Source organism: Salvelinus alpinus, chromosome 24, assembly GCF_045679555.1.
Source record: "Salvelinus alpinus chromosome 24, SLU_Salpinus.1, whole genome shotgun sequence".
Taxonomy (NCBI): domain Eukaryota; kingdom Metazoa; phylum Chordata; class Actinopteri; order Salmoniformes; family Salmonidae; genus Salvelinus; species Salvelinus alpinus.
Genome location: NC_092109.1, coordinates 35,154,050 through 35,176,943, shown reverse-complemented (window position 1 = coordinate 35,176,943; position 22,894 = coordinate 35,154,050). Strand labels below are relative to the sequence as shown.

General features: G+C 40.3%; 1 protein-coding gene across 2 annotated transcripts in view; it reads left to right on the top strand.

Annotated features, from left to right (window-relative positions):
* LOC139552730 (bifunctional heparan sulfate N-deacetylase/N-sulfotransferase 1-like) overlaps positions 1–22,894 on the top strand; it is a 146,803-nt gene that overhangs the window by 41,583 nt on the left and 82,326 nt on the right. For both annotated transcript variants that reach the window (XM_071364752.1, XM_071364754.1), the window contains exon 2: positions 3,941–4,126. The gene's annotated coding sequence lies outside the window, so the exon portion shown is untranslated. The remainder of the gene's footprint in view (positions 1–3,940; positions 4,127–22,894) is intronic.

Below are 22,894 nucleotides of genomic sequence, written 5' to 3'. Positions count from 1 at the left end.
GCTCTCGCTTTCTTTGATTTATATATATTTATAAAGCCACATTGATAACATCCATCACTTCACAACCCCAGTCCTGGTTGGAATAACAGAAGTGATTTGCCAATGAGCACTTGTCTCAGGGAGAAGGTCTGTCAGGGGACAGCATGTCTATGGGAGAAACTCAATTGCATTTCCTTGATTCCTCAAGTTTTGCTCTCTTCACCTTCCCAAAACCTATTCAATGAGAAGGTCAGAGGGGAGGGACCTCCTTTCTTCTCATCCAATGGGTTTTGGGAAGGTGAAGAGGAGAACTTGAGGAATCAAGGAAATACAATTGAGAGTAAAGGTCGACCGAACAATCGGAATGGCCGATTTTAATTAGGGCCGATTTCAAGTTTTCATAACAATCGGTATTTTTGGACACCGATTTGCCGATTTTTAATATTATTTTTGTTATACATTTTTAAAAATATATTTTTTTTTACATCTTTATTTTACTAGGTCAGTTAAGAACACATTCTTATTTTCAATGACGGCCTAGGAACGGTGGGTTAACTGTCTTGTTCAGGGGCAGAACGACAGATTTTTACCTTGTCAGCTCGGGGATTTGTTTTTGCAACCTTCCGGTTACTAATCCAATGATCTATCCACCTGCCTTACATTGCACTCCACGAGGAGCCTGCGTGGCAGGCTGACTACCTGTTACGTGAGGGCAGCAAGAAGCCAAGGTAAGTTGCTAGCTAGCATTAAACTTATCTTATACGAAACAATCAATCTTAACATAATCACTAGTTAACTACACATGGTAGATGATATTTCTTGTTTATCTAGCGTGTCCTGCGTTGCTTATAATCGATGCGGTGCCTGTTAATTTCTCATTGAATTACAGCCTATTTTGACAAAAGGGTGATGATTTAACAAGCGCATTTACGAAAAAAGCACTGTCGTTGCACCAATGTACCTAACCATAAACATCATTGCCTTTCTTTAAATCAATACACAAGTATATATTTTTAAACCTGCATATTTAGTTAATATTGCCTGCTAACATGAATTTCTTATAACTAGGGAAATTGTGTAATTTCTCTTGCGATCCGTGCAAGCAGTCAGGGTATATGCAGCAGTTTGGGCCGCCTGGCTCATTGCGAACTGTGTGAAGTCCATTTATTCCTAACAAAGGCTGTAATTGATTTGCCAGAATTGTACATAATTATGACATAACATTGAAGGTTGTACAATGTAACAGCAATATTTAGACTTAGGGATGCCATCCGTTAGATAAAATACGGAACGGTTCCGTATTTCACTGAAAGAATAAACGTTTTGTTTCCGGATTCGACCATTTTAATGACCAAAGGCTCGTATTTCTGTGTGTTATTATGTTATAATTAAGTCTATGATTTGATAGAGCAGCCTGACTGAGCGATGGTAGGCACCAGCAGGCTCGTAAGCATTCATTCAAACAGCACTTTCATGCATTTGCCAGCAGCTCTTCGCAATGCTTCAAGCATTGATCTGTTTATGACTTCAAGCCTATCAACTCTCGAGATTAGGCTGGTGTAACCGATGTGAAATGGCTAGCTAGTTAGCGTGGTGTGCGCTAATAGCATTTCAAACGTCACTCGCTCTGAGACTTGGAGTAGTTGTTCCCCTTGCTCTGCATGGGTAATGCTGCTTCGAGGGTGGCTGTTGTCGATGTGTTCCTGGTTCGAGCCCAGGTTGGGGCGAGGAGAGGGATGGAAGCTATACTGTTACACTGGCAATACTAAAGTGCCTATAAGAACATCCAATAGTCAAAGGTATATGAAATACAAATGGTATAATAGAGAAATAGTCCTATAATTCCTATAACTACAACCTAAAACTTCTTACCTGGGAATATTGAAGAAACCACCAGCTTTCATATGTTCTCATGTTCTGAGCAAGGAACTTAAATGTTAGCTTTTTTACATGGCACATATTGCACTTTTACTTCTCCAACACTTTGTTTTTGCATTATTTAAACCAAATTGAACATGTTTCATTATTTGAGGCTAAATTGATTTTATTGATGTGTTGTAATTGTCATTATTACAAAAAAATAAAAAATAATCGGACGATTTAATCGGTATCAGCTTTTTTTGGTCCTCCAATAATCGGTATCGGCGTTGAAAAATCATAATCGGTCGACCTCTAATTGAGAGTCTCCCCATGTTCATATCAAGTCACTTGCTGGCAATTTCCTGAGACCACAAGATCTCCTCTGCCTGACCTGCTGACAACCAGCCAGCATGCCTCCTCACGGTGACAACTTTCAGTTGCACATCACATGTCATCCCGGACAGTGGGCACAGAAGATTAAAGAAATATATACTTATATTCCATTGCGGGAGAGAGAGGGGGATACGGGTAGCTTTTGAGTGGCATTGGGAGGGTTATTTCGGCTGTTCAGGGCTAGAACCCCATTATTTGGGGTTGGCATCTGTCATTTTTAGAGTATCGTAACCCTTTGTAGGTGAGAGAAGGGGACAGGCTCAAACTGCCAACAATAACAAAACCATTAGCATCAGTTGTGAGCTCTGACATAATCTGTCAACAGTCGGTAAAATAGTATGATTGTTTTGGCCTTGGTTTCAGGATATGAGGAGTATACATTCTGGGCCCCCCAAAAAATATTTGACTACTATCCCAAATTCTCTCTATCCCTACAAATATAGGCTGCTGCTTACAGCCATCAGATTTTTCTAAATTATGTTTGCAAATAAACAGCAATCCAAAACACCACCGGCCTTGAACGCAAACCACTGTCAGAAGGGATTGACTAGTTAACAGTACAGACATGAGAATGGTTACTCCTCCACATTCTTCCCATGACAACCCAGGGAGAAAAAAAATCCCTCTTTGAAAATGTTGAGCATTTCCTTTCCAGATAGACTGAGGATTTGTTTTCTCTGAATGGGAAATATGGGGAGCAGATTGAAACAATGGTTAGACACATCAAACTACTTAGTTCTTTAGAGGATTTCTAGAGAGGACTACTTAGTTCTATGAGAACCTAAATCATATAGCACATACGAAAAGACGTGGGCTCACTATTACCACAAAGAAAGCATGTAGTTTAGGAAAGGTGTGTGGATCAATCCCTTCCTCCCTCTGGGAAGTAGCTGTATGGTCCTCAGCATCACCACACTAGCTCTACCAACAGTGAGCTGGCCAGCACACAACTGGTTGGAGTTAGACTGATTTCTGAATAGTACTCGGTCAGGTAATGTGTATTTATCAAGATGATGAATAAGGGAGTTTGACGTTTCTTTTTATATTCCCGATCACGCTTTCATTCTCAATACTGCACTAGTATGCACATTCCACAGGAGATAGGCTTAGGTAGTGAGTTGACCCAATTGTATTCTGATAAGTGCTCTTTTTAAAGTGGTACCCTTTCCTTTATCTTAAACCCCAGTGGGTTTACATAATTAAGTCTTCTTGCTGTAATGTTGATTCGCAGTTGGCTGTACAGTGTGAATATTGACAATCACGTTAAAATATCACAGTACAATCAAATGTGTAATTCAATGGTTTTGAATGTAAATTTGACAGCTTCATAAGTATTTTTCATAAAAGTGACATTGTTCAATCTGATACAAGCTATGCCGTGTCGTCCAAGCCCACATTAGCATGACTGGTGGTGTGTAGGCTAACCCCTCCTGCTTCATAATGATCTACAATGGAGCTTTACTCTTAAACCAATGTTGCTCTGTATACGCCAGACTCTTATAATATAATATGCAGATGATTTTATCCAAAGCAACATAGTCATGCCTGCATACAGTTTTTACGTATGGGTGTTCCTGAAAATCGCACACACTATTCTGGCGTTGCAATTTTCAAAGTCTACCAACTGAGCTACAGAGGACCTCCTTTTTTTTCTTTCCTTTCATGCATACATCTCATTTAATAAATGTCTTCTTCTGTGTTTTTTTAGGCGTGCCTGTCTGGTGTGTCTGTGGAACATTAGTCTATATCACCAAATACACCAGGGAGGGTCCTCTGACCGGACCTGAAGCCTGTTCATATCTGATGCTCTTTCAGAAGAGAGTACCACCGCACTGTGGCTGGAGATTTTGTTTTAAGGAAGAGAACCCCCCCCCCCCCCACCGTTTGGAAGAAGGTAAGAACTTGTCTTTTATCCTGACTAGCGTACTGTTCAGGGGCTGTACACTACCATTCAAAAGTTTGGGGTCACTTAGAAATGTCCTTGTTTTGAAAGAAAAGCAAATGTTTTTGTACATTACAATAACATCAATTTGATCAGAAATACAGAGTAGACATTGTTAATGGTTCAAAAAAGAAAAATTAAGATCTCGTACAACACTGTGTACTGCTCCCTTCACAAGTACATTAGAGTGTCTAGTTTGAGAAACAGACTTCTCACAAGTCCTCAACTGGCAGATTCATTAAATAGTACCCACAAAACACCAGTCTCAACATCAACAGTGAAGAGGCGACTCCGGGATGGTTGCCTTCTAGGCAGAGTTCCTCTGTCCAATGTCTGTGTTCTTTTGCCCATCTTAATCTTTTATTTTTATTGGCTTTTTCTTTGCAACTCTGCCTAGAAGTCCAGCATCACTGTTGACGTTGAGACTGGTGTTTTGCGGGTACTATTTAATGAATCTGCCAGTTGAGGACTTGTGAGAAGTCTGTTTCTCAAACTAGACACTCTAATGTACTTGTTGCTCAGTTGTGCACCCGGGCCTCCCACTCTTTCTATTCTGGTTAGAGCCAGTTTGCGCTGTTCTGTGACAGGAGTAGTACACATCATTGTATGAGATCTTCAATTTCTTGACAATTTCTCGCATGGAGTAGCCTTCATTTCTCAGAACAAGAATAGACTGACGAGTTTCAGAAGAAAGGACTTTGTTTCTGGCCATTTTGAGCCTGTAATCGAACACACAAATGCTCCAGACACTCAACTAGTCTAAAGAATGCCAGTTTTATTGCTTCTTTAATCAGGACAACAGTTTTCAGCTGTGCTAACATAATTGCAAAAGGGTTTTCTAATGATCAATTAGACTTTTAAAATTATGAAGTTGGATTAACTAACACAACGTGCCATTGGAACACAGGAGTGACGGTGGCTGATAATGGGCCTCTGTACGCCTATGAAGATATTCCATTAACAATCTTCCGTTTCCAGCTACATTAGTCATATACAACATTAAGAATGTATTACTGATCAATTTGATGTTTTTTTAATGGACAAAGAAAGCATCAAGCTCCCTCACGCTCCAGAAACAGGAGAGAGGTTACCTCCTGCCACATTCTGTCTCGCACAAAGCTTGGGAGGGGGACTGATTTGGATGGCGGAGGTGGCAGGTCTCCTGGAGGAGCATTCAGCACTGAAACAAGGGGCGAAGAGTGAACACTCGGCCTCCCTCCCCTAATAAGACAAAGCACCCTGTGCTTAAGTGAGAGGTGGAAGTGCCTGTACCTGTCACTTGCCGTTTGGGTTGTGTGCCAGTGGTATCCTTGTAGCAGCCCGTTCAGCAGGCATTCTAACCTTGGGGGCTTGATCTTGTTAATTTAACACAAAAGATACCCTGTCAAAACTTGGGTTCGATGTTTGCACCGATATTGGATCACATCGAATGCAGGAACTACAATATTGGGTTTCCAGTGCAAATGGATTGACTTTTTCAAATTGAGGAACTAAAATAGAGTAGTCGGAGGAGCTTGCCCATTTGGGCCGTTGCCCACGGTACTTGATCTGTCTAGCTGCTCAAGATGGATTTGCTTTGAGTTTATTAGTTCTCAAAGAGATGTCCATTGTGAACAAATACAAAGTTCTAGTACTTTTTTTACTACAGCACATGTAAGATCTTTGACTATTCATGTGTACTGCATTACTGAAAGAAATGGCATTTGGCTCGTAGGCATTTTGTGTATTTCAACAAGTTTACAGTTTCTTCACCTTCTGTACGTTAGGGAAGTGGAGAAGAATGAATAATGAAATTTCATGAATAATTGAAAGCATTTGGCAGAATTTAATAATTAATATGTGAGAAAGGCATCTCCTAGAGCCATTTACTGTGCTGGGACTAACTCACAACACCGCCTGATTCTGCAAGGCTGCTTCAACCTGGAGAATAATTAGCCAGTCAGGGCAGACAAACCTTTTGTCAAATTATGCATATTTAAGACCTCATGAGACATCGTCTTACGTCAGATGGCGTTACTCCTACGCAACGCTCGTCCCTCAACCGATCTGTCTTGTAGGGTGTGGAAGTTTTATATATTAAGTATTTGAATACTCCTGAGTATCTACCATTCAACAATGAAAACATAATCACTGCGCTCTCGTATGACTCTCCATGAAATAGGCAGAATAACTAGCAAAATTATTACAAATGTGACAGTGATTTAACCTCTCTGGGATATGTGGGACGCTAGCGATTGTCACTGGACGCTAAATCCAGTGACAATGCAGAGCGCCAAATTCAAATAAATTACTATAACAATTAAACTTTCATGAAATCACACATGCAATACACCAAATTAAAGCTACACTTGTTGTGAATCCAGCCAACATGTCAGATTTCAAAAAGGCTTTACGACGAAAGCACACCAAACGATTGTTAGGTCAGTACATAGCCACAGAAAAACACAGCCATTTTTCCATCCAAAGAGAGGAGTCATAAAAAGCATAAATAGAGATAAAATTAATCACTAACCTTTGATCTTCATCAGGTGACCCTCATAGGACTTCATGTTACACAATACATGTGTGTTCGATAAAGTTAATATTTATATCCAAAAATCTCAGTTTACATTGGTGTGTTACGTTCAGTAATGTTTTGCTTCCAAAACATCTGGTGATTTTGCAGAGAGCCACATCAATTTACATTAATACTCATTATAAATGTTGATGAAAATACATGTGTTATGCATGGAACTTTAGATAAACCTCTCCTTAATGCAACCGCTGTGTCAGATTTCAAAAACGCTTTACTGAAAAAGCACACCATGCAATAATCTGAGTACAGCGCTCAGAGCCCAAACAAGCCAAAGAGATATCCGCCATGTTGTGGAGTCAACAAAGTCAGAAATAGCATTATAAATATTCCCTTTGATGATCTTCATCAGAATGCACTCCCAGGAATCCCAGTTCCACAATAAATGTTTGATTTGTTCGATAAAGTCCATTTATGTCCAAACACCTCCTTTTGTTCGCGCGTTTAGTACACACTCCAAACTGACGACGTGCTGGCAGGTCCAGGCGAAAGTTCAGATGAAAAGTCATATTACAGTCTGTAGAAACATGTCAAACTAAGTATAGAATCAATCTATAGGATGTTTTTATCATAAATCTTCAATAATGTTCCAACCGGAGAATTCCTTTGTCTTCAGAAATGCTATGGAACGCAAGCTACCTCATGTGAATGCGCGTGGCCAGCTCGTGGCACTCTGCCAGACCTCTGACTCAATCCCCTCTCATTCCCCCCCCTTTATAGTAGAAGCATCAAACAAGGTTCTAAAGACTGTTGACATCTAGTGGAAGCCTTAGGAAGTGCAACATGACCCCATTTCCACTGTATCTTGGATAGGCAAAGAGTTGAAACACTACAAACCTCAGATTTCCCACTTCCTGGTTGGATTTTTTTCTCTGGTTTTTGCCTGCCATATGAGTTCTGTTATACTGGAACATCATTCAAAAAGTTTTAGAAACTTCAGAGGGTTTTCTATCCAAATCTACTAATTATATGCATATTCTAGCTTTTAGGACAAAGTAGCAGGCAGTTTACTCTGGGCACCTTTTTATCCAAGCTACTCAATACTGTCCCCCTGTCCCAAAGAAGTTAACTTTTTAGGGATAGGGGGCAGCATTTTCACTTTGGATGAATAGCGTGCCCAGAGTGAACTGCCTCCTACTCTGTCCTAGATGCTAATATATGCATATTATTATTATTTTTTTATTTTTTTTTAAATTTTAAAGGGGTGATCAGCTTAATATTGCGGAAAGAATGTTGCTTCCAATGTAATTGTCTGCATCATTTCCAATCCCCCATATTTTTTGGGTAAATATATATATCCATACACGTATGCATACATATACACATATATACATACACATACCTATATAGACATAAATACTTTTTTAAAGAATATACCTTTATTATTATTCCCCGCAAACCCTACCACCGATCCCCCAATTGGAGTAAACTAATAAACACTTCTGCTTTTACCTTCAATTTATACATCTTATACACATTTTAGACAGTCTACTTTACAATAGTTCTCTCGTTTGTTCTTAGTCCTTCCTCTATTTCTGATGTCCATCCAGTTTGATTTCTATTTGACTAAGGTGTACAATGACACCTTAGTTTTTAAACCACAGATTTCTAATCCCTTAATATTATTGTTTGATCTAATCTTAACAGCTAACATTTCGATGGTAATAATAAATAGATATGCCGATAGTGGACAACCTTGTTTTACTCCTCTAGATAGTTTAAAACTTTCTGAGATGTAGCCATTATTTACTATTTTACACCTAGGGTTACTATACATAACTTTAACCTATTTTATTAGAGATTCCCCAAAATTGAAATATTCTAGGCATTTATATATAAACTCCAGTCGTACTTTATCAAAAGCCTTTTCAAAGTCAGCTATGAAAAACAGGCCTGGTGTCCCCGATATTTCATAGTGTTTTATTGTTTCCAGTACTTGTCTTATATTATCTCCAATGTATCGTCCATGTAAAAAACCTGTCTGATTAGGATGAATAATATCTGACAATACTTTTTTAATTCTATGCGCCAAGCATTTTGCTAGGATTTTTGCATCACAACACTGAAGTGTAAGAGGTCTCCAATTTTTTAAATGGACTGGATCTTTATATATACCACTTGGGTCCTGTTTCAGTAATAATGATATCAGACCTTCTTGTTGCGTGTCTGATAATCTACCATTTATATAGGAGTGGGTAAAACAAGCTAATAATGGTCCTTTGAGTATATCAAAAAAACCTCTTAAACAGCCAGTGAAACTGCTGGGCGCCAAATTCAAATACAGAAATACTCATTATAAAATTTCAGAAAACAAAATATATTTTACATAGGTTTAAAGATGAACGTCTTGTGAATCCAACCACGGTGTCAGATTTAAAAAATGCTTTACGGCGAAAGCATACCTTACGATTATTTGAGAACATAGCCCACTAGACAATTCATTACAGACAGTAACCAGCCAAGTAGAACAGTCAGAAATAGAGATAAAATTAATCCCTTACCTTTGATGATCTTCATATGGTTGACTTAGCAGACATTCATTTACTCAAATGTTTCTTTTGTTCGATAAAGTCTCTTTATATACAAAAACCTCCGTTTTGTTCGTGCGTTTTCTTCAGTAATCCACAGGCTCAAATGCAGTCAAAACAGGAAGACAAAAAAATCTAAATTGTATCCGTAAAGTTCATAGAAACATGTCAAACGATGTTTATATTCAATCTTCAGGTTGTTTTTAGCCTAAATAATTGATAATATTTCAACCGGACAATAACGTAGTCAATTTAATAGGTAAACAAGAATTGCTCTCTGTCGAGCGCATGAAAAAGCTCTGCGACACTTTAGCGTCCAGTCATTCCCGAATGCTCTTATTCCCTAATTTTTCAGAATACAAGCCTGAAACTATTTCTAAAGACTGTTGACGTCTAGTGGGAGGCACAGAAACTGCAGTTTGAGTCCTAAGTCAATGGATACTGTTATGGCATTGAATAGAAAACTACAAAACCCCCCCCAAAAAATACTTCCTGAATGGAGTTTTCTCAGGTTTTCGCCTGCCAAATCAGTTCTGTTATACTCACAGACACTATTTTAACAGTTCTGGAAAATTGAGTGTTTTCTATCAAAATCTACCAGCTATATGCATATCATATCTTCTGGGCCCGAGAAGCAGGCAGTTTAAATTGGGCATGCATTTTATCCAAAATTCTGAATGCTGCCCCCTACCCTAGTGAAGTTAAAGGCCCCAATTGCATCAAGCAGTTCCTCCTCTGTAATTTGGCCTTCACCTGAGTCTTTCTGTACAGATGTTAATTTTACATTATTATTAGGGGAAAGATCCATACAATTAGTTTCAGTTAGTGGAGATGGAGGAGCCTGAAACAAACATATTCTTAAAGTACTTTACTTCCTCTTTCAAAATATAATTTGGGGAATCATGCGTGACAAGTTTTAATACATTTATTTTGGTAGCATTTCTATATTGAAGATTGAAAAAGAATTTGGTGCATTTTTCCCCATATTCCATCCAGTTAGCTTTATTTTTATAATATATTACACTGGATCTTTCTTGAATAAGTTCCTCCATTTCTTTTTGTTTTTCCTCTAACTTATTCTCTGCCTCTATGGTACTGTTTTTATTGCTATCTAACTGTACTGTTAGTCCTTCAATTTCCTTTGTTAATATGGACTCTTTTGATCGAAATTGCTTTTGTTTTATAGATGAGTACTGAATTGCATTGCCTCTAAAGGCACACTTAAAAGTGTCCCAAACAATACGGGGATCTGCTGTACCTACAGTATGTTATGTCTGAAAAAGTCAGTTATAAATTCTTCTGTCCTAGTTCTAAACAATTTATCATCTACTAGGCTTTGATTAAATTTCCAATATCCTCGCCCACGTGGAAATTCTGTAAGAGTAATATATATGCCAATTATGTGATGATCCGACCGCATTCTGTCTCCTATCAACACTTTTTAAACTTTTGGTGCCAGAGAATGGTATAAGAAGGTAGTCAAGATGACTAGCTTGATTAAGCCTCCTCCATGTATATCTCACTAGGTCAGGGTATTTAAGTCTCCATATATCCACTAATTCCAATATATCCATGACATTCATGATTTCATTAAGTGCCTGAGGGTGATAGTTTGTAGTGTGATTTCCTTTCCGGTCCATAGAGGTATTTAAGACCGTATTAAAATCTCCCACCATAATAATAGAGTCCTAGTGTTGCTTGTAGAGTTGATAAATTCTAATATATATTTTCAAAAAAGCTTGGATCATCATTATTCGGACCGTATAGGTTAATAAGCCATATCTGTTTATTGTCCAATAATATATTTAAAATAATCCATCTACCTTGAGGATCTGTTTGGACAATTTGCACATTTGGATCAAAATTATTGTTAATTAAAACATCACCCCTTTTGAATTTCTTTGCCCATGGGAGAAATATATTTCGCCCCCCCTGTTCTTTTTCCACAAAACTTAATCTAAAACTGTTAAATGGGTTTCCTGTAAACAATAGATATTATATTCCTTCTCTTTTAGCCATGTAAATACGGATCGTCTTTTATTAATATCTGCTAGGCCATTACAATTGTAACTGGCTATACTTATTTCACCACTTACCATAATGAGACAACTTTCAATTCTTTTTATCAAAATATATGTTTGTAAACGTACCATTAAAAAGTAACATGATTGAGTGTCTATATAGCTGTACCATGATATTTGCATTTCTACTAAGTAAACCTCCAATTGGTCCCTACTATTCCACCCGCTAAAAGCCCTCCTCATCCCGAGTTGGGTTGTCATCCCAAGGCCCGGAAGACCACCCTCGACCCCCTGTATCCCATAGCCCTGAACCGACTGGGATCCATCCTTTGAAAAGAGCACACAGTGCCATTTACCGAATTGAAGTAGATCAAATGCATTTCCATCTCCCTCACCTCGATTTGTATTATATATATAGCTGTGGATCATCCTCTATTGTCCCTAACATCTTTTACTCCTTCGCAACAGTTCTGGCATACACACATACACCACACACACTCAACCCTTACCCCCACACAACCATAAGCTCACTTTCTCAACAATTGCACCATCCCAGAGCCCAACTCAAGATAGGTCTTGATTTACAAATGCACTTGCAGCTGCATGAGAAGGCCTGCAAGACCGTGCAAAAAAATGGGCGAAATCGAGAGATTTTATTTGCCATTGTCACATCCTAGATGATGATGGTCAAATGTACACCTTCTTCCTGAAACACCCACAATACGGTCACCCGTATTGACCATATTCCCCAGCATCTCCATGCAGTCCGACTTTGATTTTGTGCCACCAGGGTCACAATAATATACCCCCTCTCTGAATGTCCGAGTGTGACCCCCTCCCCATGGGTTACTGCAGCTAGTGTTGCCAGAACTGCCACTGCCTGGGTGGGGGCACCCCACCGGAATCCCCACCGGCTAGGTACAAGGTCGTCAAGGTTCTCATTAGCAGCTTTGAGAATTTCCTTGTGTAGTATGCTCTCCCTTTAGGGGGCTTTGGCTTTGCAGGACCAACCCTGCCAAGCAGGCTCAGAATCTTGAGGGGGCAGTGCTGCTCTTGGTTTCTGACCTCATTTTGGCTGCATACAGACCGCTTACAGCAGGCACATAAAACAGTTAGGGACTTCTCCTTAGTATCTGGGTCATTCAGGTGGGTGTATAGGGTCATGGACCGTACCATTAAAATAGGATCATAAATAATTAGATATAATTTATTTTAAAAATGTAGTTCCCCATGATAGGATAATAATAAATCAGACGTATAATTCATTATGAAAGTATATCCATCATCTGAACAACATTGAAAGCCTTCTCATACCCCGGCTCACAGCAATACATTGGCTCTGGGATATGCAACCATTTCATTACTCACTCACTCAACTTTCCAAACATAACAAATAAAATAAAAAATAAACACACACCACACCATCCACACATACTGTGCCTTCCGTTTACTTAGTTTTTATCTTCACTATGTTGAATTAGTGCTTGTGTCAATTAGTTATATGTGAAGATATATAGAAAAGCTATATTTTTTATTGTGTTACAAACCATAACCGGGCTAGAATTGTTTATTTTCCTCATCTATGAGAACTTTGTACTTTTTAAAATAACCATGGAGTAGTCTTTGCGTCTCTGAACAACTGGTTATCAATATATAGTTTATAAACGACGAGAGCTACTCGACGAGAGCTACTCGTTTCGCTTTTAATCTATTTTCTTTGAAAATTGGATACAGAACTTTGCGCCTTTCTGCAATTTCCTTCGGAAACTGATCATTCATGCCAATTTTGGTCCCAGCAAGTCTTTTACCCAGGCTTTTAACCATTATTTAATCTTTAAATGAAGCAAATTTGGCAACGATTGGGCGTTCATACCTTTGGCCTCTCTGTCCGAAGCGGTGTACACGTTCCAGTTGGATTTTGTCGGTAACTTCGCGTGGGATCTGAAGCGCTGTAAGGAGGAACTCTAACTACAGATTCAGGAACTTCCCCTTCTTTCTCAGTTTGTCATTTATTGTTTTTAACAGTTTGGTTTCTACCTTTACCATTCCCGGTGGTGAAAATATTAAATCGTCTGTGTCTGTAGAAGAGTCACGTTTCCATTTTGAAATCGCTTCCCCTGTCTTACTCTCCGTCATGTTTGGGTGTTGCTTGTTTTGTAATATTTGTCGATAAATGTCTCTAGTCTTAAGATTTGTTTTGTGTTATTAGCCAGATTGAAGGTTATGACCCACCAGATTATGTAGTGCTAATATTTTAGTCTAACTTGTTGATATTGAATATTACGTTTTATCTTGAGGTGCTCTACATAACTTCGTTCAGTCCGCCATTACCTTTACGTCCGCCCCTGCATCTCGTGCACAGAGAGTGTCAATCTTTGTGCAACCCTGATCGAGGGTTGCTCAAGAACAGAATGAGAGGAGAATTATAGAATGTCATTATTATTATTACTACTATTGGATATAAAGCACTCTGAAGTTTCTAAAACTGTTTGAATGATGTCTGTGAGTATAACAGAACTCATATGGCAGGCGAAAACCTGTGAAAAATCCAACCAGGAAGTGGGATATCTGAGGTTGGTCGATTTTCAACTCATCGCCTATTGAAATCCCATTGGGATATGTATCTGTTTGCACTTCCTACTGCTTCCACTAGATGTCAACAGTCTGTAGAACGTTGAATGAAGCTTCTCTGTGATGTTGAGCCAGGTCCTGGTCACGCGCATTCCACATGATATCAACTTGCGTTCCATTACTTCTATAGACACAAAGGAATTCTCCGGTTGGAACGTTATTGAATATTTATGATAACAACATCCTAAAGATTGATTCTATACTTAGTTTGACAAGTTTATTCGACCTGTAATATAACTTTTTGAAGTTTTCGTCCGACGTTTGCCTGGACCTGCACGAGCGTTTGGATATGTGTACTAAACGTTCTAACAAAAGTAGCTACTTGGACATAAATAATGGACATTATCGAACAAAACAACAATTTATTGTTGAACTAGGATTCCTGGGAGTGCATTTTGATGAAGATCATCAAAGGTAAGGGAATATTTATATTGTCATTTCTGATTTCTGTTGACTCATACATGGCGGAGAATTTTCTTTTCTTTCTGAGCGCCGTCTCAGATTATTGCATGGTTTGCTTTTTCCGTAAAGTTTTTTTGAAATCTGGCACAGCGGTTGCATTAAGAACAAGTGTATCCTAATTTTATGTAAAACATGTATCTTTCATCAAAGTTTGAGGAGTATTTCTGTTATTTGATGTGGCTCTCTGCAATTTCTCTGGATATTTTGGAGGCATTTCTGAACATGGCGCCAATGTAAACTGAGATTTTTGGATATAAATATACACATTATCGAACAAAACATACATGTATTGTGTAACATGATGTCCTATGAGTGTCATCTGATAAAGATCATCAAAGGTTAGTGATTAATTTTATCTCTATTTCTGCTTTTTGTGACTCCTCTCTTTGGCTGGGAAAATGGCTGTGTTTTTTGGACTTGGCGGTGATCTGACATAATCATATGTTGTGTTTTCGCTGTAAAGCATCTTTAAAATCGGACACGATGGGTAGATTAACAAGATGTTTATCTTTCATTTGCTGTATTCGACTTGTTAATGTGTGAAAGTTACACATTTCAAAAAAATATTTTTGAATTTCTGGCGCTGCCTTTTCAGCGGAATGTTGTCGAGGGGTTACGCTAGCGGAACGTGTGTTCTAGAAAGGTTAAGGAAATAGACGCCTGGCTCAAATAGAAGCCTGTTAAGTGATTTTTAAGCCATTAAAAGCTCTGGCTATTATTAGAAGTTTTACTGTAGCTAGTTAGCCAGAGTGAATTTACGAAGTAGAGCTATCTACTCCGATTTCAGAGCACTCTCGTCTGAGCGTGCCAGAGCGCAGAATAACTGATTAATTTACGAACGCTCCACACCTGTTGAATATAACAGCTGTTAGTAAATATCTGTAAAAAAGCGTAGTTAAATTGTTGCCAGCAGCAGAGTTAGTCACCAACATTAGCCAGTTATTTTGGGTGCTTGACTGCCGTTGAGGTCAGAACGCTTGGATCAACCCTACTCTTCGGCCGGAGTGTCCATTGTGCGCTCTGAACGATCAGAGAGCAAAACACTGAGTTTACAAACGGACAATCTGATAACACACTCTGAATTTTTCGAACGTTCAGAGCGAATTCACTAACATACCCATTGTGTGTGCAGCACTAAGTAAGTAGCTGGTTTGTTAGCATAATCTTTTCAGTGACTGGCCCAGCTAGCAGGCTAATGTTGGACAAATTTATGCTAGCTTTAGTGTCCATTGTCAAACTTGAAATACAGCGTTTTGAAGCACAACAGTTCTTAGCCAAATGTAAAATGTGGCGACTAAAGCAGATAAATGTAAACTTTTGGGGCAGAATTGGGGTTCAGCAGACGGTCACCTAGGTAATATTTTTTTAATGTTAGACAGCCGTTGTAGCCGGACTTCTTTTGATCTATCCCATGACCCTTTGCGAGATACGAGACAGATCAGTGCAGGCGGATACGACGCGCTGTCAGACAATGCTCATCAGGTCCTTTTGAACCACTATCTTGTTAGAGGCACAGCCAACACTCAGCTATTGTAATGACCAACAGATGCTCCCCATTGTGATTAGTTGACACAGTGCACACGTCTTTGAATTCTAATGAAATGGGCCTTTGAGAAAATGGATTGTTTGCTTTATGGTCACTGGCGCTGACAGGTAGGCCCAGGGCACTCTGCATTGATTTACAATGTAGCTTTGTTTTTGTCTTTTAACCTGCTTTCAATTTGTTCTGTGTTTATTTTCCTATTGTTGTTTTAGGAGGAAATGTCAGAAGGACTTATTTTTTTCTAAAGTTTTTAGAACCCTGCGTCTTATAGGAACATCCCCAACGCCAGAGTCGGTCCTGGGGACCCCAAGGGGTGAACTTTCAGTTTTTTGTCTAAGCACTACAGTTGATTTTAGAAATATTCAAAGCTTGATGAGTTGATTTATTTGAATCAGTTGTTTAGTGTTAGGCCAAAGACCTTTTGGGGTCCCTAGAACGGAATTTGGGAAATGCTGCCCTATGTTATATTTAACTAAATTAATGAATATAGTACTGTGGACCCTCGTTTGAAAAACACCTCACTTGTGTCTGCTCTGTCTGCCCTCAGACAGAAAAAGGACCCCGGTCCAGACGAGGTCAGGGCACGTGACGTCTACGGTGTTTCTGGCTGTAGCCTGGGCGCCTAGCCTCTGTCCCTGACTCAGTACCTGTCCCTGATTCATTACCTTTGGCTCTCAGGGGCCTTGTTCCAAACCGCCAGCTCAGAGCTTTTATAACCCTCAGAGGGGACTTTAAAACACAAACGCTCACGCAGTAGAAAAGATGCAGAGGACAGCCACTAAACTGATGGAACCCAGGTGGCACTAAACTGATGGGACCCAGGTGGCACTAAACTGCAGAGGCCAGTGTGATAGTTCATAGTGACAGGCCAGTCAGAAGGTTGTCATTTGCATGCAGAAAGGGTTGATAGAGCTGAGTAGACAGTCAGTGCTCAAGTGTGAGTTTTACTTGCCTTTGGTTTTACCCCTGAAAATGGGCTTCCGCTCACACAGGCTACATAAACGTTTAAGTTATAGTGGGTTGGGGGGGGGGGTGCACAGCGTGGTAACCAACAGTGTTGCTATGTCCATGTGTCCATACAGAATCATTAAACTATCTTACACACTCAATCTGCCCATAGTTCATCAGGATGTCATGGGAAATAGGCATGCAGAGCTGACTTCTCATGGATGGCCCAGCTTTATAGTGGATGGAGCCTTGTCAGGGGAAGTAGTAGGCCTAAATCACAGCCACGCAGCCTTGACACGTAATTACAGAGGAGGCTGTTAATACGGTCTCTACAAGACATTAGCGTCTGACACTGGACCCAAAGACACTTGGCAAGGTTTCTTTTGAGGAATCAGTGGGGAGGCGAACGACACAAACCCCAACACTTTAAGCAGGTTATTCTGAGCGTCGGCAGGACAGCATTCCTCTGTGGCGTTCTTTCGATCCCCTCGACAGACAGCGAGCTGGCAGACGGTCTGTCTGTGGGTGAACGTTGATCTGCTGTGCCCTCTACTTCTCCCCAGCCGGCCAGCCTTTGCATGTCATCCCTGTTCTCCCATGTTTGCCCTGATTGATGGATTGTGTTGCGAGCAGCCTAGTTCTTCTGCAGGTATGTGCTGCAGCACCTGGTTCAGTATGACAGCATGTCGTCCCAACCAGCCGTCTCTAAATTTGACTGGAATGTGTTCCAGAAGAGGGGTTGCTTTGCTGCCTGGATATCGGAACTGGTCCAGCTGTGTCTCTTGTTAATGAGAGCACAGCAGTGCTCCCAAGTTGGACAGTGGTTGAAGCCTGGTGATGAAAAGTTAGTCTACCCTTTGAGACCAGATGAAGGGAAGCGAGAATGGAAGAATAGTCTTCTGAGTGAGATGTTGCTGCTGATTAAGATGCTTGACCCTGAAGCCTTGTTGCACACACACATGGCCTGTCATACTATAGTAGCTCTTTGGGTTCCATCTCTGCTCCCTGAGCATTAAAGCAGTCTTCACAACATGAATATTTTGCTGTACGATCAGAGACTAATTCTGACACGTGGGAGGTTGGTTCCGTATATTCTTTAAAAAATCAAAAAAAAGCAGCAACATAAGATTGTGGCGAAATCGTGCACGGAGCCTTCACCGTGCGCTGCCACTTTAAGAGCGCATGAGCAGTAAGGAAGGAGGAAATAAAGATGGCTCGTTCAGCTCTTTGGGGAGGAGCTCTTGGGTGGCGCGACAGTTTGATTGTGTGCTATGCTGCAGAAGTGTTGTTTGTTTTCAGCGTATGTAGTTATAAAGTATTTAACTTAATCATCGGTGTGATCGCTCTAGGTCGTGGTTGTTTTCGTTTGGGACCGCGCCGGTTATGGATCGCATGGATTAGTAGCAACATTGTTGCAAAGCTTTAAGCTACAAACCAACAAACCATCGGACGGTCAGACAGTACACCGGCACACCTGAAGACCACAGCTAAGATCTCTCTTGTTCCCTTTCTCTCTTTCTCTTCCCTCTATCGTTCCAGTGCTTTACCCTGAAACAGACTCTATTTTCCTAATGCACTTCCCATTGAAGTTCATTGGAGCTGGACTATTATTGCCCTGCCAGAAGTATTTGGCTGGACATTTTAGTTGAAAGGGAGGTTGCTTTAAAGTTGTGTATTGTTATTTGAACTGTATTGAGGTGGGGTGTACTAAGGACATGTGGCCGAGAAGATTGTGGACATTTTTAAGGCCTTTGTTGTGTCGATGAACACCCCCCACATTCATACCCTCTGCACTATTGCAAATCCTCTGTTGATGACTGGGTTCTTTCTGGTATGAAGTTGCTGTTCAATTGCTCTGCCATTATTATTATTGTATGAGGTATTCTTGGTGGGGTTACCCCTGTGCTGTGATGTGGGTTTTATAGGGTGTGTATTCTCTTTTCTCACCACTGGCTATCTGGTAAACAGGCTACACTCTAGGCAGTCTCTTCTGCTGCTGTGTGTGGGTCTGGTAGTGGTACTCTCTCTATTCTACTCTTTTCCTTTCGGCATGGTTAATACCTGCCTGGCGCCCGAACAAAATCTTTCTTTACCCCTCTCTAATAAATACCGCTACAAGATGTTGACCAACTTTGTTGGTTATGCTGGGGGACTGGAAGTGTGACCTTGACCAACTTTGTTGGTTATGCTGGGAAAGAGGGAGGGAGAGTGGAAATGTTTCCTTCAACCCCCACGGCACTGCTCAAACGAGACCCCACCGACACTTTTTCTTCAGCTGCGATTCAACTCCATTATCTGAATGGCTGAGTCGCCTGTACCCTTTTCATAATGGCTTGTTGTGTTTAGGAATTCTCGGCATGCTGACAATTACAATGGAGGTGGCCACATTGAACCACCCCTGCCTCACCTGTCTCCCTCAGCACCAAGCCAAATTAAACACTAAAGGTGACTCTTTTGTTTACTCCCCCCACTCTTTCCCTTTCTCTCCCTCTCCGTTCCCCCTCTCATGCTCCCTCTATACTCCATGCTAAACCTCATGCCAGGCTTCTATTCTCTATAGGCCTTTTATTTTGTTTTCGGAACTGCTATGTAGTACGCCTGGTATTCTTTTTACAGAATGATGTGTGCATATGGTAGTTATGTAAGGATATTTTATCTGGTAATCCTGCTTTAGTCACATATGCTCAAATTGGTGGCTTGAGCTGTCTGAACTGGACAATCGCCTGTTTCCGTTCCCATTTTATTTTTTTCATTTGCGATAGTTCTTTCGGAAATTAAAAGAGCAGTCGTGTTATTTGTCTGGTTTTCTCATATTCCTGTAATGCCAACTGATTGTGTTGTTGTGAGAACGTTGTTCACATTCATTGAAATTCTAATCTCTTGACTTAGAAAAATTGGAATGTTCATTGAATCAAAGTAGAGCATGTATCAAGGGATAAAGACTTATTTTCCTCCATTCTGTTAAATGGCTTCTATGCATTTTGCCTCCATCTTCATGTTTTTTTAATAACACATGGGTTGTTTAGGATTTAAAGCTCACGGCAGAGTTTTTCCTTTCTATCTCAGGCTCCCAGGACACTGGAGCTATGGTTGTGTCAGGAGCACTGAAAGGGGACTGCATGGTGAAGAAAGAAAAAAAAACGATTCTCTGTTCTGACTAAAGCCACGGTCCTCTTCCACTTAATCACTTTCTCCCAGTGGTGTGTTCCAGTCAGTTCCCTCTGAACATGCCTCATCCACCGGCATGTTATTGCAGCCTTCTCCCCACCAGACACCGCTCCCCATGCGTTTTGAATCCATCAACCCACCCCTCGTCTCCTCTGTTCCCCAACGGTGACACCAATGGAGCAGGGAAGTGTAATGACCTAAATTGATGTACTTCAGGGTGAGACGACACCATTTAAGTGAGGGATGCAGCTGCCATGAAGCCAATCGCTCCCTAGTGCATTGGTCCTGCTCGCTTCTCCAGTCCTCACGCCTTGTCGTCTTAACCTCCAAGCTCTGGGCAGTGGTGTAACTTTGTATCACTGTGTGACGCAATTAGTGAGGCCACACTGAAGAGTCAGACTCTAATCGCTGGGGGGTATTCAACCCCACAGATAATAGAATGTACGGAATGCCCTCTTCCAATCTCTCCCTGTATATCCTGTGGATTGCAATGGGAGCTGACATTGTTTTTTATTTTAATAAGAATTTAGTCAACATACGTAGTTGGAAATGCCTAGGGCTTTAGATCTAATCATGGTGGACACAGAAAATATGGAGAGGAAATGGATATTTAGTAGTATTCAATATAATAGCACAGTACTCTCTTCTAGGTCCTATCAGGCGTTAAGGGGACTTCTTAGGGATCAAATCCCGTTAACGGGATCGATTTGACAACATCCGGTGAAATGGCAGAGCGCCAAATTAAATTTATTAGAAATATTTAACTTTCATACAATCACAAGTGCAATACACCAAATTAAAGCTTTACTTCTTGTTAATCCAGCCACCGTGTCAGATTTCAAAAAGGCTTTACGGCGAAAGCAAACCATGATATTATCTGAGGACAGCACCCCATCAAACAAATACAGACAATCATTTCATCCCGCCAGGCGCGACACAATACTCAGAAATAACGATATAATTCATGCCTTTGACAAGCTTCTTCTGTTGGCACTCCAATATGTCCCATAAACATCACAGATGGTCCTTTTGTTCGATTAATTCCGTCGTTATATATCCAAAATGTCCATTTATTTGGCGCGTTTGATCCAGAAAAACACCTGTTCCAACTCGCGCAACATGACTACAAAATATCTAAGTTACCTGTAATCTTTGTCCAAACATTTCAAACAACTTTCCTAATACAACTTCAGGTATTTTTTTAACGTAAATAATCAATCAAATTTGACGGGATAAACTGCGTTCAATAGCGGATAAAAACGAAGTGGAGCGAGCTTTCAGGTTGCGCGCCCCTAACAAACAGTACACTAGACTCGACCCTCGTTCTGAACAGCCCTACTTCTTCATTACACAAAGGAAAAACATCAACCAATTTCTAAAGACTGTTGACATCCAGTGGAAGTGATAGGAACTGCAAGCAAGTGCCTTAGAAATCTAGATCCCCATAGAAAACCATTGAAAAGAGTGACCTCAAAACAAAACAAAAAAACTGGATATTTTGTCCTCGGGGTTCAAGATTGTCCAAATAGGTTCTATTATACTCACAGACATCATTCAAACAATTTTAGAAACTTTAGTGTTTTCTATCCAAATCTACTAATAATATGCATATCCTAGCTTCTGGGCCTGAGTAGCAGGCAGTTTACTTTGGGCACGCTTTTCATCCAGATGTGAAAATACCACCCCCTAGCCTAGAGAGGTTAAGGGGAAATACACTAGTGTCTACAAATAGCTCAAACTTTATTTGTCACATGCGTCGAATACAACAAGTCTAGATGGGGTACAGGGGGTACCGAGTCAATGTGCAGGGGTACAGGCTTTGTGCCCACTGACAAAGCAAGGCTTGCACATTCTGAATTACTGATTAAATAATTATTGTATTCTTCAGGGTCAAAATATAAATTTATATAGCTATTGAGTTTAATCTGATCTAAATTTAAGCCAATCTCAGATGAAGATGAGGGCTGCTGTTCGGTGTGTTTGCTCAGGGTAAGAGAGGAATTCTAGAGTGGAAGTGAAAAGGTGGGGCAGTCTCCCTGCGTTGTGATTGGAGAAGCCAAGAGTGAGTGTCATTGATCTGGATGTTTGGAGATGCGTGCTGCAGCCCGAGGTAATCCCTAGTGTTTCAGAACTGAATTGCTGATTCTAGAAAACGTGCAATCCTAAATCTCACCACGCTCTCTCGTTCTGGGAAAGGGCTGGCATGTAATCAACACGGTTCAGATACCGCTGTGCACCTTCAATCGACTTCTGAATGCAGCCTTTTTTTTCCTCCTCTGTTCTTATTTACTGTGTTCCGTTAAAGTGAGAGCGTAGTTATTTTATCCTCAGTTTGGTACAAAAAAAGTCTACACTTGTAGCAGTTTTACTGGGCTAAATGTCAAGGCCAGTAGAGTACAGATTATAGGCCTCATGGATCATTTTTAAGGAACCCCACGAGGCTTTACCAGAGAGGGTTGGATGTGAAAACAGAGTTATGGGAGAGCCAACCCCCTCACCACAGCCTTAAGAATGTATGGTATCTGGTATTTAATAAAGTACTGGTATGCAGTCTCCATAGGCAACCCTGCTAATGAATATCATGAGGAGCAGCCCATACCTGTGGTTCCAGCACTCACTCCATTTCTATATCAATCAGTCAAATGTACAGTGGCAAGAAAAAGTATGTGAACCCTTTGTAATTACCTGGATTTCTGCATAAATTTGACATAACATTTTATCTGATCTTCATCTAAGTCACAACAATAGACAAAGTGTGCTTAAACGAATAACACACAAATTATTGGATTTTTCTTGTCTATATTGAATACATCATGTAAACGTTCACAGTGTAGGTTGGACAAAGTA